The following is a 13,306-nucleotide window of genomic DNA, read 5'->3' on the forward strand; positions in this document are numbered from 1 at the left end:
CAATAGTGTATCCGTGATAAAGGTGTATTGGAAGTTCTATGCAACTATGTGATGTGTGAGCATCTTTTCTATCTTTTCCTAGTGAATTTGCATGGAAATTGTTGAGTTTAATAAAGAATTAATTATATTTTAGCCACTATGTATGCTATTTTGAGTTTTGTGTAATACTGTTTATTTTGGGTAGCATTCGGGGAATTTGATGGAGTTTCTGTAGCACAGGAATCAAAGAAGATAGCAGCAAGGAGTGACGCGCACGCGTGCCAGACGCGTGCACGTGATTTGGAGGTATCCATGGCAACGCGTGCGCGTGACTGACGCGTACGCGTGAATTGAAGATTAGCTCAGCGACGCATCCGCGTGACTTGTAGAAATGACCATCAACGCGTACGCATGACTGACGCGTATGCGTGACATGTGCCACGTGCAAAAAAACACTGGGAGCGATTTCTGGGCTGTTTTGACCCAGTTTCCAGCCCAAAAAACACAGATTAGAAGCTACAGAATGGACAAAGCAAGTGGTCCCTACCATTAGCTGAAGACTTGTTAATTAATTCGAATTTAAATTCAAATCTTATTTTTAGAAAAAGATATTATTTTTAATTTTTGATAATTAGATTTTAAATTTATTAGGATTAGTTATAAAAAGGAATCTGATGCCATCAGATTGAAACGCAACACATTTTTATCAAAACCCTTATTTTTCTTCTCTAAACCGTGAGCAACTAATCCTTCATTGTTAAGGTTAGGAGCTCTGTCTATTTGTATGGATTGATTCGTTTGATCTTTCTAATTTAATCCATGTTTTGATTTATATTTCAATAATTGTTTTCGTTCTTTATTTTATGAATTTGGGTGGAACGAAAGTATGATCCATGTTCTAATTGAGTTCTTGTGAAACTTGGAAAAGCTCTTTACTTGAACAACAGCTTGAAAACATATTATACTGACTTTCTAATTGTTTGTATTTAACGGGATACGTGACATATAATCCCCTTATTTTTGGATATTTAGGATTATTTTGGCATATAAACTAGAAAATGATCATCACCCTCTAATTGGAATTAATTGACCAAGGAATTGGCAGTTAATAAATTTTAGAGGAGACTAGGAAGGTCTAAGGAATTAGGGTCTAGTCACATATAGTTTGCCATGAATTAAATCTTGCATGATTAAAATAGTTAGTAAGAAAAATTAATCCGGAAAAAAAGATAACTCTGAAACCTTAACTGTTTTCTCAATATTTTATTCCCAACTTATTTATCTGTTTGTCTTTAATATTCTGAATTTACTGTTAATACTTTTGAACTTCCAAATACTATTTTCTGTTTATCTAACTAATCCTATCAAACACTATTGTTGCTTAATTCATCAATCCTCGTAGGATCGACCCTTACTCACGTAAGGTATTACTTGGTACGACCCGGTACACTTGCCGATTAATTTGTGGGTTATAAAATACCGCATCACTATGATACTATCAGTCTACTAAAATTAGGAAAAGTATGAGGAACCAATGAAATATTTATACAATGTGTACAATGAAAATTTATAGAGTATTAGTGTTATATTTTTCCATCAGCCGAAGCTTTTGAGATGAGTGGTATCATGCATGGTATTAAAGCGATAGATCCGAAAGGTCAAGAGTTCGATCCTTGGTGAACCTAAAAATTAAACTAATTTTTCGAAAAGATGTTTATTATCCCTTGTACTCGGATGGTTATTCTAAATAGTATAAGGGATGTTCATTTCATAACTCAATAGCCATTGTACACATTATACAAATAGTCCATTGTCTCCCTAGCGGGATCCCTAAAATTAAGGTCTCTTCTATAGTGCCTAACATTTACTGATAGCCTTAATAAATAAAGAGGTGAGTCTTACTTTACTCTATCTCTACTTTAGATAACAATGTGTTTTTCAAATTTTATGCGTCCTCAAAAATCAAATTGCTGACGTATAAAAATGAATTAAAATGCACTGTTCTTTTAATATGCATTCTTGCTATATGCTAATACGAAATACCCGTTTTCAAGGTTTTTCCCTTTATTTTTTTTGAAAAATTCATTTTGTCCATATTATTAAAGTTCTGGAGTTACTGTGTTTATGACTTAATATTATAAAAATGTATTAACTAAAAACACTAAAGTTTATTTAATATATTGGTTACTATGAACCTTTCATTTCTATGCATATACAAATTAGACAAATAAACCAAATTTTTCTAAACTATAATTGGAAGTTTCTAACCAAGTAATTTTGATGATTATTGAAAGTACAAAACATAGAAAGAATAGGACTCAAGAACTTGTGCAGGAAACAGAGTTTTCAACCTTAGCATGATGGGGTTTAAGTGGTCATTATTAAATAGGAGTCTAGATTTTCAGTGGTCATTTTCAAATTGGAGTCTAGATTGAGTGTTCAGTCTTACAGAAACATTGGAAACCTCTAACTGCAAAATACTAAAGTTGAGATAGCTGAGTTGTTTCTTTCATAATTTTAGTTGTAGGTCATGGATTCAGGCCAGGCATTTTTTACAATTGAAAAGTTTATGTTATTAATTGAAAAGTTTATGTGTGATTCTTAAGTTTATGAAACATTTTATTACATGCTTTTTGAAATATATTCTTGTAGAAGTTTACGAGGGTTGTCTTGGAAATTTGCATCTTGCTGTATCTATCCCTCTGAACTCTGATCATGCTTGATAGAATTATAAACAGCCTTATGTCAAATTACTGATGAAGTGAATTAGTTACTTTATTAATTAGCATTGGCTGGGGACACTACAAGAAAAATCGTTAAAATCGACGGCCAAATCGACGGCTAAGCTATCGATAATATTAAAATTCGACGGTAAAATAAACGGCGGAGGTGGTCGTTATTAAGCTTGTCGATTTTTCAAAATTCTAATAAAATCGACGGCTTGCCTGGCCGTCGATAAAAATTTAATAAAATCGACAGTGTTTCTGTCTATAATATGAGTTTGAGAATTTTACCTTATTACTAAAATCGACAACGTTGCCGTCGATATTATTATATAAAATCGACGCCATTTTCGTCGATATTTGATTCAATAAAATCGACAAAATTGCCGTCTATAATATGCTTAATAAAATCGACAACGTTGCCGTCGATATTTGATTCATAAAATCGACAAAATTGCCGTTGATTTAATTATTTAGATACCGATAAATTCTGTGTCTATATTTTATTTTTCTTGTCTATTTTAAACTTAAAAAGTGACAATTCTGCCGTCGATTTTAATAATTATATGTTTTAATTATTTTTTTTCTATTTAAAAAATATTAACTTTTAAATACAAAAATAAAATAAAAAATAATTAATGCAAATAAACTTTTAAATATAAAAATAAAATAAAAAACAATTAATACAAATAAACTTTTAAAGATTAGATAATAAATTTACAAACTTATCAAAATAATAAATAATCCTCTAACATAAAAACTCAAGACAAGATAAATAACTAAACTTAGACTTATATTTATTTAAATTACAATTCACTAATAATATAAAATATTCAAAACATTTAGCTATGACTTTAAATCTGTGATGACTTTATAATTGAACATTATATTTTTAGAGATAATTCAAAAAGCTAAATTAAATTAGTCAAGAGTAAAGAGCAATTGAGCATCAGAATTCAGAAGTGATAACGTTAAATAACTCTCCAACAATCACAAAAAGATGAGCACGCATATAAGGAATCAAAGCACTACGTACTATTTGATGTATCATATCATATCATTAGTAGTGTAGAGAAAAGAATTAATTACATATACATTAACTAATTAATTAATCAGAAAAGAATTAATTACATATACATTAACTAATTAATTAATCAGAAAAGAATTAATTACATATACATTCAGTACCAAGGTAATCAAATCACACAAATTACTAATCACAAAAGAAATCAAATCCAAAAACAAGCCTTTTGAGACTAGTAAATATTAAGCATAGTGTTCAAATCAAAACTGCATCCCTTGTACCTTGTGTGTATGAGATACCCGTTGCAGATGAACTGTATATGACAATAAGCAGGAGCATTTTCTCTGATCGGGGTTAATGGGGTTAGTGAACTGAATTGTAAATAACAAAGAAAAACTAAGAAACAGGGGAGGGATGAAATTAACTAAGATAGAAAGCAAATTACTCAAATAGAAAATTAAATCAAACAAAACAAAAATGCTCAATCTAGTGATCCTCTAATGTAATCATTGTCGATGCACAATCAATCCCCGTCAACGGCGCCATAAACTTGATTGGGGGAAAATTTGTCTCTCAACAAATCTCCATTCGGCAAGTGTACCGAATTTGTCGTCAAGTAAAAACTCACAATAGAGTGAGGTCGAATCCCACAGGGATTGATTGATCAAGCAACTTTAATTAGAGGAATGTTCTAGTCGAGCGAATCCATGAATAGAGTTGATACTTGCAGAAAATAAAATGGCGGTAAAGTAAATGACTGAAAGTAAATTGCAGAATTGTAATTGGGAATGGGGAATTGCTCATAAAAGTAAATTGCAGAAATTAAAGAGAATGGGTAAGATCAGAAATGGGGAGTTCATTGGGCTCAGGAGATGTTGCATTCTCCGGATCAATTTCAATCTCAGCTCTTCCTCAATCAATGCACACATTGATCTCCTTGGCAATCTTAAGTGATTGAACAACAATTTCTTGTGGTTCAATCTCTCAAATCTTGATCAATAGCCAATTTCTTGGTCAATTGCTCATGAGAAGAGATGAAGTATGGTCACTGATTATACCACATGCATTTCCCAAATCAAGTGTTAAGAGGGTTATAGCCACATACCCATCCACACCCAACGTGGTCCAGTATGAGAAAGCATTTCTAGCTGATCTCTTCATTCCTCTTTCAAGGTTCCGAAGAGATCCAAGTTTGAATAGCTTCTTTTCCAAGATAACTATCCAATTGGATGAAGATCGAAAGCTTTCAAGTAAAATCAAGAGGAAAGATAGAAGAAGAATAATGAAAACTAGTATTGATCCAACAAATTACAACAGAGCTCCCTAACCCAATGAAAGGGGTTTAGTTGTTCATAGCTCTAGAAATCAAAATCAAAGATGGAGAATACATCATAAAGCTAGAAGTGCAGAGAAAGTAAAATACAAAGAGTAGTTCTATTTCCTAGCTCTCCGTCCGTCTCTTAAACAATTCAAAGCTACTCCTATATATACTATTCTTCTCAGCTTCTAGTTGGCTCTTCAAGTCTTGGGCCTTTGGGTCTTGAGTTTGAAGCAGTTCCTTTCTTCATTTGGGCTTGGCTTTACTTGCAGAGAGAAAGTGTGAAGTGGGTAGAGACTTTAGCTCAAGATGTCAAGGGTGTTTAACATTTAGCGAAAGTGTAAGTTCGAGAACGTTAGTGACAATTAACATTGCCACTAACGTTCCAATGCACCCCTTAGCTTTACGTTAAAGCTCACGTTAACTGAGTTAACGTGGCTTCTAACGTGGCTCTTGCCAACCTTCGAGAACGTTAGTGACACTCAACATTGTCACTAACGTCCCAGTGTGCCCCTTGCTTCACGTTAAAGCTTACATTAACTGAGTTAACGTGGCTTCTAACGTGGCTCTTGCCAACCTTCGAGAACGTTAGTGACACTCAACATTGTCACTAACGTTCCAATGTGCCCATAGGTCACACGTTAGAGTCCACATAACTAAGTTAACGTGGCTCTTAACGTGGCCATTTGTGAGCAATTGCCAACGTTAGTGACAATGTTAAGTGTCACTAACGTTGGCTCAACTTCTCTTCTCCACGTTAGAGTTCACGTTAACTTAGTTAACGTGACTCCTTAACGTGGCATTGATGGCTTTTGAGTGTTATTGGCAATCACTTTTCTCCTTAGCCTTGCAAGTCACTCCCATTCTTTGCTTCCTTTGTTCCTGAAATCAAACAATACAGTGCATCAAAGTTCTAATCCAAGTCATGGGGGATGCAATATCAATTTTGTCATTAAAATCATGCAAAATCCTCATGAAATCGTGTAAAATGCACAATGCATGCTTGAATCAGGATGTAAATGATTTTCTACCCAAAACTAGCTTATTTCCTAAGAAAATGCAATGAAACTACCTAAAAACAGTAACGAAAAGGTCAGTGAAACTGGCCAAAATGCCCTGGCATCATTCTCTCACATAAATGGCTTTCCTAGACCTGAGATCTGTCATTCTCCTGCAAGTTGAGGTCAATCAAAACATTAATATCAACTTATCTAGATTGGAAAATACTACAAGTAATCTTCTTCTTACCTAGAATGGTACTTATCAGAAGCTGCTCCCATCATAAGCTTCTTGATATTATGCTTGCAGATAAGTTCTACAATCCCTTTTTCAATGCAATCCTTATCAATAATATGCAGTTTCTCTGCCTCTACCTGTATCATAATTAGCCAAAGATCAAAGAGTTTCACAAACCATACTGCCTATGCAATGAGAGAAATTTGAAAATACTTACCCCCATTCTTCTGCAGATAATAAGATAGTCATTCAGAATATTATGCATGCCTTGCTCTTCATTTTCTCGATGTTCTTGAACTCGATGCTCTCCGGCTGCACTTTCTAGAAAATTAGCACCCACTAGAGACAAATAAATTGTTAAGTTAAACACCATTTTCATTTCTCAACAACAATATAACAAAATGAGGAGGTTAAGGAAAACAAATCAATTGGGACAAGGTTTGAAGAATTATGCTTACATCTTGAGTGCTATCCATTTCTATAAACACAACCTGCAGATTCTCATAGATTTCTGATTTGCTTGCTTTCTGCTTTATGCTTTCTTTGGCACTTTTAACCATATTTCTTCTTATCAACTACAATTAAAAAATATAATATCAAATCTCAGATTCATTAATAAAACTTGCTGCTACTGATTCTAAATTTCAAAGCTCATTCACCTACCTATTTCTTGAGAATAGCCAGGCTCTTGGTGTGCATAGGGGATTGAGGCAAAACTCCATTTGAAGGAGGCAAGCCAATTAATCCACAAAGCAAAGTATGATCAAGTTTCAAAATCAAACCAAAGTAAAACTTCAGTTCTTAAATCCAATCTAATTACAATTAACATGATAGAGATACATTTAAAAAACTATGTTTAAGACAGAAACATGCCATGAATCCTAGTAGCAATATGTCATAGTGATATGCAGAAGGCTTCTTTAGGTTGAATTCCTTCTGCTGTGCTAACTGTGAAGCAACACTGATCAAAGAAATAAAGCCCTGCTATCATTATAGCAGGAATAAAAGTAGCAAATATATATGTTGGTGAAATCTTGCCCATGTCTTGAAAATGTCGAGCAAAATCCTCTTCGTTTCAAGCTCTGAAAAAGAGCAAGTTAGGGTTACAGATTAAGTGAAACCATAGTTCCAAATTCCAATACAATTCGAATTAATTGCAGAATCGAACAAAGAGATTGAGATAACAGAATGAAATTCTTCATATAGCAGGTAAAACCAAAGCAGCTACAGAAAAGAATCAGAAAATATGAGATATGGAACAAGTAGAGACTTTACAAAAATTGCAGAGACTAAAAAACAAAAGAAAGAAATCAACAATTGACAGAGTTGTGAAGAAGAACTCCATTCAAAAATTAGAAATTCAGAATCACAATTCACAAAACAAGGAAAACAACGTAAAAAAGTAAAGAGAAAAGGAAAACCGAACCTTATTCGATGTTGCAAGAGCAATGGAACTATGAAATCATTTGTTGCAAGTTAAAGTAGCACTTGTAATAGTTCATGTGACAAATTGCCGGAGATTCATACAAAGAAGGAGGTGCTATGACGTGTTTTCGATTTGAAATAGTGGACGGAGGGACGGCGGCACGAGTGTGAGGGGCGACGTTGGGTGCAAGAGCAACAGAGCAATAACACGGTGGCAGCGGAGTGAAGAGGCACGGCGGCATTGGAGGGGAGGGTTGGTGAAATGGCAGAGGTGAAATGGAGAAGGCGCGATTTTGGGTTAACTTCTGAGCTAAATTGAGGTTAATTGGGGGGAAACGAGGGACGCGGGAAGTAAACCAGGGAAAAGTTTTTTGGTGATAAAAATCGACACTAATACCGTCGATTTTATTTGAAAAAAATCAACATTTTGTCGTCTATTTTATACAATAAATCTAAATCATCCATCTCATTTTAAAAAGATCTTTATCGTTTAAATTTATAGACGATCAAGACCGTCGATATAATAAATATTAAAATCGACGACATTTCTGTCGATTTTAAAGAGAGAAAAATATTCCCACCCATCTTTCGTCCCTGATGCAATGCCAATAGGAGGGTGTTCTAAGTTTTTAAAAAAACAAACCACCCCGTCGTCGATTTTAATATTTTATTTTTAATTTTTGTTTTTCTATTTTATCGACGGCAAACCGTTGAAAATTATCGACGAATATTTTGGGCGTCGATTTTTAGCGTCGATAATTACCCTTTTTCTTGTAGTGAAAATCGACGGCCTATTTGTCGATTTTAATTAAAAAAACACATACAGCATCTATTTTATAGATTAAATTTATATCGTTCAAATTTATCGACGGCAAAGGTGTCGATATTTTAAATAATAAAATAGACGACATATTCGTCGATTTTAATATAAAAAAATCCATATAGCGTCTATTATATAGATTAAATTTAGACTGTTCATTCCATTTTAGAAAGTAATCTAGACCGTTCAAATTTATCGACAGCAAAGTTGTCGATATTTAAAATAATAAAATAGACACCATATTCGTCGATTTTAGTATAAAAAATAACACATATAGCGTCTATTATATATATTAAATTTAGACCGTTCATCCCATTTTAGAAAGTAATCTAGACCGTTCAAATTTATCGACGGCAAAGTTGTCGATATTTAAAATAATAAAATAGACGCCATATTCGTCGATTTTATTTTCGACTTCTGGTTTGCCTATAATATGACGATAATAGAAAAATAAATTAATGGATTATAAAAATATCGACGACTAGGCTGTCGATTTTAATATTTTTTATTTTTAATTATTTTTTTAGTAATATCGACAACAGGCCGTCAAAAATTATCGACGGCAAAAATAGCCGTCAATTTTTGGCATCGAAAAACACGCTTTTTCTTGTAGTGGGAAAAGAAAAACCAAAATAACATTGGTAGGAGAAAAGAAAAACCAAAATATACTCAACATGATCTAATATAAGGCACATTCAAGCTACTATTAACAGAAATTTTTAAACTTCTTTAAAGTAATAAATACATTGAAACTTTAAGTTATATAAATTTTGCATTATCTCATTTGTAAATAGATATCTCTCTAGTTCCGAAGAAGATCCTGTAGAGACTTTTTCCTCTTGAACAACCCAAAGACCTACTCTTTTTTATGAAACTATGATGCAGAGAGAGATCAAGAAGAGAAATTGAATCTGATATTTTGTATTATTGTTCTAAATTGTTAGTTGTACAATTTGATAGTTCAGATATTAGCTAATGGCAGTAGCTTGTGGATTGAGTAAACCAGATTTGGATGATTCTGTTCTGGCAATTATAACATAATTTTATTTTCTTGATTCTGTTAAGCTAATACTAGATATCAAATTGTAGTTTCCTATACCAATTGTATTAGATACTAGATAGTAACACTTTAACTGATTAATTAGAAATCAATTATGTTATTATTTATAAAATAGTAACATGCATGAGTATTAATTCAGCTTGCTAGCATTAGGAGAAATATATGCTTTTATACATTTGTTTGTTCTAGACAGAGATTTATTATTCCATCTTATTTTTATATCATAAGTTTCATACAAATTGAGATTCTTTATTTTTCATGCAGGTTTTTGATGCACGAAAACTTGTCTCTCAACAAATTTCCCTTCGGCAAGTATACCGAATTGTCGTCAAGTAAAAACTCACAATAGAGTGAGGTCGATTCCCACAGGGATTGATTGGTGAAGCAACTTTAGTTGGAAAAGTGTGCTAGTTGAGCTAAGCAGAGATTTAGTTGAGATTTGCAGAAAATTAAATGGCGGGAAAGTAAATTGTAAAAAATAAATTGCAGAATCTTAAATGGGAGTTTGAGGAGATGATCATAAAGATAAATGGCAGAAAGTAAAGAGAATGGGTAAGATCAGAAATGGGGGATTCATTGAGCTTAGGAGATGTTGCATCCTCCGGATCAAGTTCATTCTCATCTCTTCCTCAGTCAATGCATTCATTGATCTCCTTGGCAATCTTAGATGATTGGATCCCAATTCCTTGGCAACCTAATCTCTCTAAGCTTGAACAATTGCCCAATTCCTTGATTTAATTGCTCATGGGAAGAGATGAAGTATGGTCACTGATTATACCACATGTATTTCCAAATCAAAATGTTGGGAGGATTGCATGTCACTATATCCGCCCAAACCCCAATTTGGTCCAACATGAGAAAGCATTTCTAGCATGATCTCCTCATTCCTTTTCCAAGGCTCAGAGGAGATCCAATTATGGAGAGTTTCTTTTCCAAGACAACTAACCAATTGAATTAAGATCGAAAGCTTTCTAGTAAATCAAGAGAAAAGAAAGAGGAAGAAGAATGAAAACTATAATCGATCCATCAAATTACAACAGAGCTCCCTAACCCAATGAAAGGGGGTTTAGTTGTTCATAGCTCTAGAAATGAAAAGTGGTAGAGAAGAGTATATTCTTCAACAAAAAAATGAAACAAACTGAAGGTAAACAACTAAATAAAGTAAACAAACAAAAAAAAATGCTCAATCAAGTGAACTTCCAACTTAATCATTGTTGATACAAAATCAATCCCCGGCAACGGTGCCATAAACTTGATGCATGAAAACTTGTCTCTCAACAAATTTTCCTTCAGCAAGTATACCGAGTTATTGTCAAGTAAAAACTCATAATAGAGTGAGGTCGAATCCCACAGGGATTGATTGGTCAAGCAACTTTAGTTGGAAGAGTATGCTAGTTGAGCCAAACAGAATGTAGTTTGAGAATTATAGAAAATTAAATGGCGGGAAAGTAAATAGCAGATAATAAAGTGCAGAATCTTAGATGGGGATTTGGGGAAATGAGCATGTACATAAATAGCAGAAAGTAAAGAGAATGGGTAAGATTAGAAATGGGGAATTCATTGGACTCAGGAGATGTTGTATTCTCCGGATCAAATTCATTTTCATCTCTTCCTCAATCAAAGCATCTATTGATCTCATTGGCAATCTTAAGTGATTGGGTTCCAATTTCTTGGCAACCCAATCTCTCTAAGCTTGAACAATTGCCCAATTCCTAGATTTAATTTCTCATGGGAAGAGATGAAGTGTGGTCACTGATTATACCACATGTATTTCCAAATCAAAGTGTTGGGAGGATTACATGTCACTATATCTGCCCAGACCCCAATTTGGTCCAACATGAGAAAGCATTTCTAGCATGATCTCCTCATCCCTTTTCCAAGGCTCAGAGGAGAACCAATTATGGAGAGTTTCTTTTCCAAGACAACTGACCAATTGAATTAAGATCGAAAGCTTTCTAGTAAATCAAAAGAGAGGAAAGAAGAAGAGAATGAAAACTATAATTGATCCATCAAATTACAATAGAGCTCCCTAACCTTATGAAAGGGGTTTAGTTGTTCAAAGCTCTAGAAATGGAAAATGGCAGAAAAGAATCCATCCTTAGCTAAAAGTGCAGAAAAGTAAATATACAGAGGGTAGTTCTCCAAACTGCCAAGCTCCTCTATAGTTCAAAACTACTCCTATATATACTACTTCTCTTGATCTTCTAGTGAGTTCTTCAAGTCTTGGATGTGGGCCTTAGATCTTGATTTGAAGCAGTTACAATCTTTAGTGGGCTCAACTTGCAGAAAAGTATGAATTAGGCATGGGTGTTATTGAAGTTAACGTTAAGTGACATTGTGGGTTCGAGAACATTAGTGGCAATCACCTTTTTCACTAACGTTCCAACCCCATATAACCCACGTTAACTCCAACGTTAGTGGCACTAATATGACCACTAACGTTGCCTTATAAACCTTCGCAAGCGTTATTGGGACTCACCTTTCCCAATAACGTTGCCTTGTGCCCCTTGTCCCTACGTTAGAGTTCACGTTAGTGTAACTAACGTGGCTCTTAACGTGGGTATGCCTCATCTTCGAGAGCGTTAGTGTCACTCACCTTTGTCACTAATGCTCCAAGTGCCCCTACTCTCCACGTTAGAGCTCATGTTAACTAAGTTAACGTGGTAGTGAATGTCATCTCCAACGTTAGTGACAAAGGTGAGTGTCACTAACGTTAGCTCATTAATCTTAGCTCCACGTTAACTTTCACGTTAGTGGTCTTAACGTGACCACTAACGTGGGCAATGCAAGTTTGATCCAACATTAGTGACAAAGGTGAGAGTCACTAACGTTGGCATTGTTCCTCTCTTCCACGTTAGAGTTCATGTTAACTAAGTTAACGTGACTCTTAACGTGGCTCATTGCCAAATCTTGGAGCGTTAGTGGTGTTCATGTTTACCACTAACGTTGGAGCTTTCTTTATCTCCACGTTAACTACTACGTTAACTTAGTTAACGTGGCAATTAACGTGGGCTTATGATGGCTTCGCAGGCATTATTGGTGATCACTTTTCTCATTAACGTTGCAAGCTCTTCCCCATTCCACGTTAGTGGTCACGTTAACTAGGTTAACGTGGCTACTAACGTGGTTCTTCCTTGCTTCCTTTGTCCTGAAATCAAGCAAATAAAGTGCATTAAAGCTCTAGTCAAAGTTATGAGATTATGCATCATCAATTTGTCATTCAATTCTTGCAAAAACCTCACGAAATCATGTGAAATTCACAATAGTTGCTTGAATCAAGGTGTGAGTGTATTTTCATCCAAAACTTGCCTTATTCACTAAGAAAATGCATGAAACTACCTTAAAACAGTAAAAAAAAAGGTTAGTGAAACTGGCCTAGATGCCCTGGCATCACAACACCAAACTTAAAGCTTGCTTGTCCCTAAGCAAGTACCGCGACATAGGAAGAATGAATGAAAGAACAAGAAAATAATGTCGAAGTAGAATTCCTGGTTTATGGGGTTTCATGCATAGCAACTTAGGTTCATTCCTTTACTAGGTTTCGGGCCTTTATCAAGTCCTTGGTCACTCTCTTGATTGCATCCTTTGAAAGTTCTTAATTGTTGATCCTTCCCCCTTTTTTTCAAGATTTATTGCATTCTTCTTTTGGCTAAGGCAAGGGTCACTCTTGATAGTGGACTTTCAGCTGATAATCCCGGATTAGTTAATCCAAGTTACCAAG

The 13,306-nt window shown here is 34.4% G+C and overlaps 1 long non-coding RNA gene across 1 annotated transcript; it reads right to left on the reverse strand.

Moving 5' to 3' along the window:
• Window positions 1–6,169: 6,169 nt before the first annotated feature.
• LOC107488956 (uncharacterized) lies at window positions 6,170–6,642 on the reverse strand. The gene is made up of 3 exons (XR_008009273.1): window positions 6,498–6,642; window positions 6,293–6,417; window positions 6,170–6,215 (listed from the first exon to the last, which is right to left on the reverse strand). It is a non-coding gene; the product is annotated as an uncharacterized LOC107488956 (long non-coding RNA).
• Window positions 6,643–13,306: the final 6,664 nt, after the last annotated feature.

This window comes from Arachis duranensis, chromosome 5 (genome assembly GCF_000817695.3).
Source record: "Arachis duranensis cultivar V14167 chromosome 5, aradu.V14167.gnm2.J7QH, whole genome shotgun sequence".
Lineage (NCBI taxonomy): Eukaryota > Viridiplantae > Streptophyta > Magnoliopsida > Fabales > Fabaceae > Arachis > Arachis duranensis.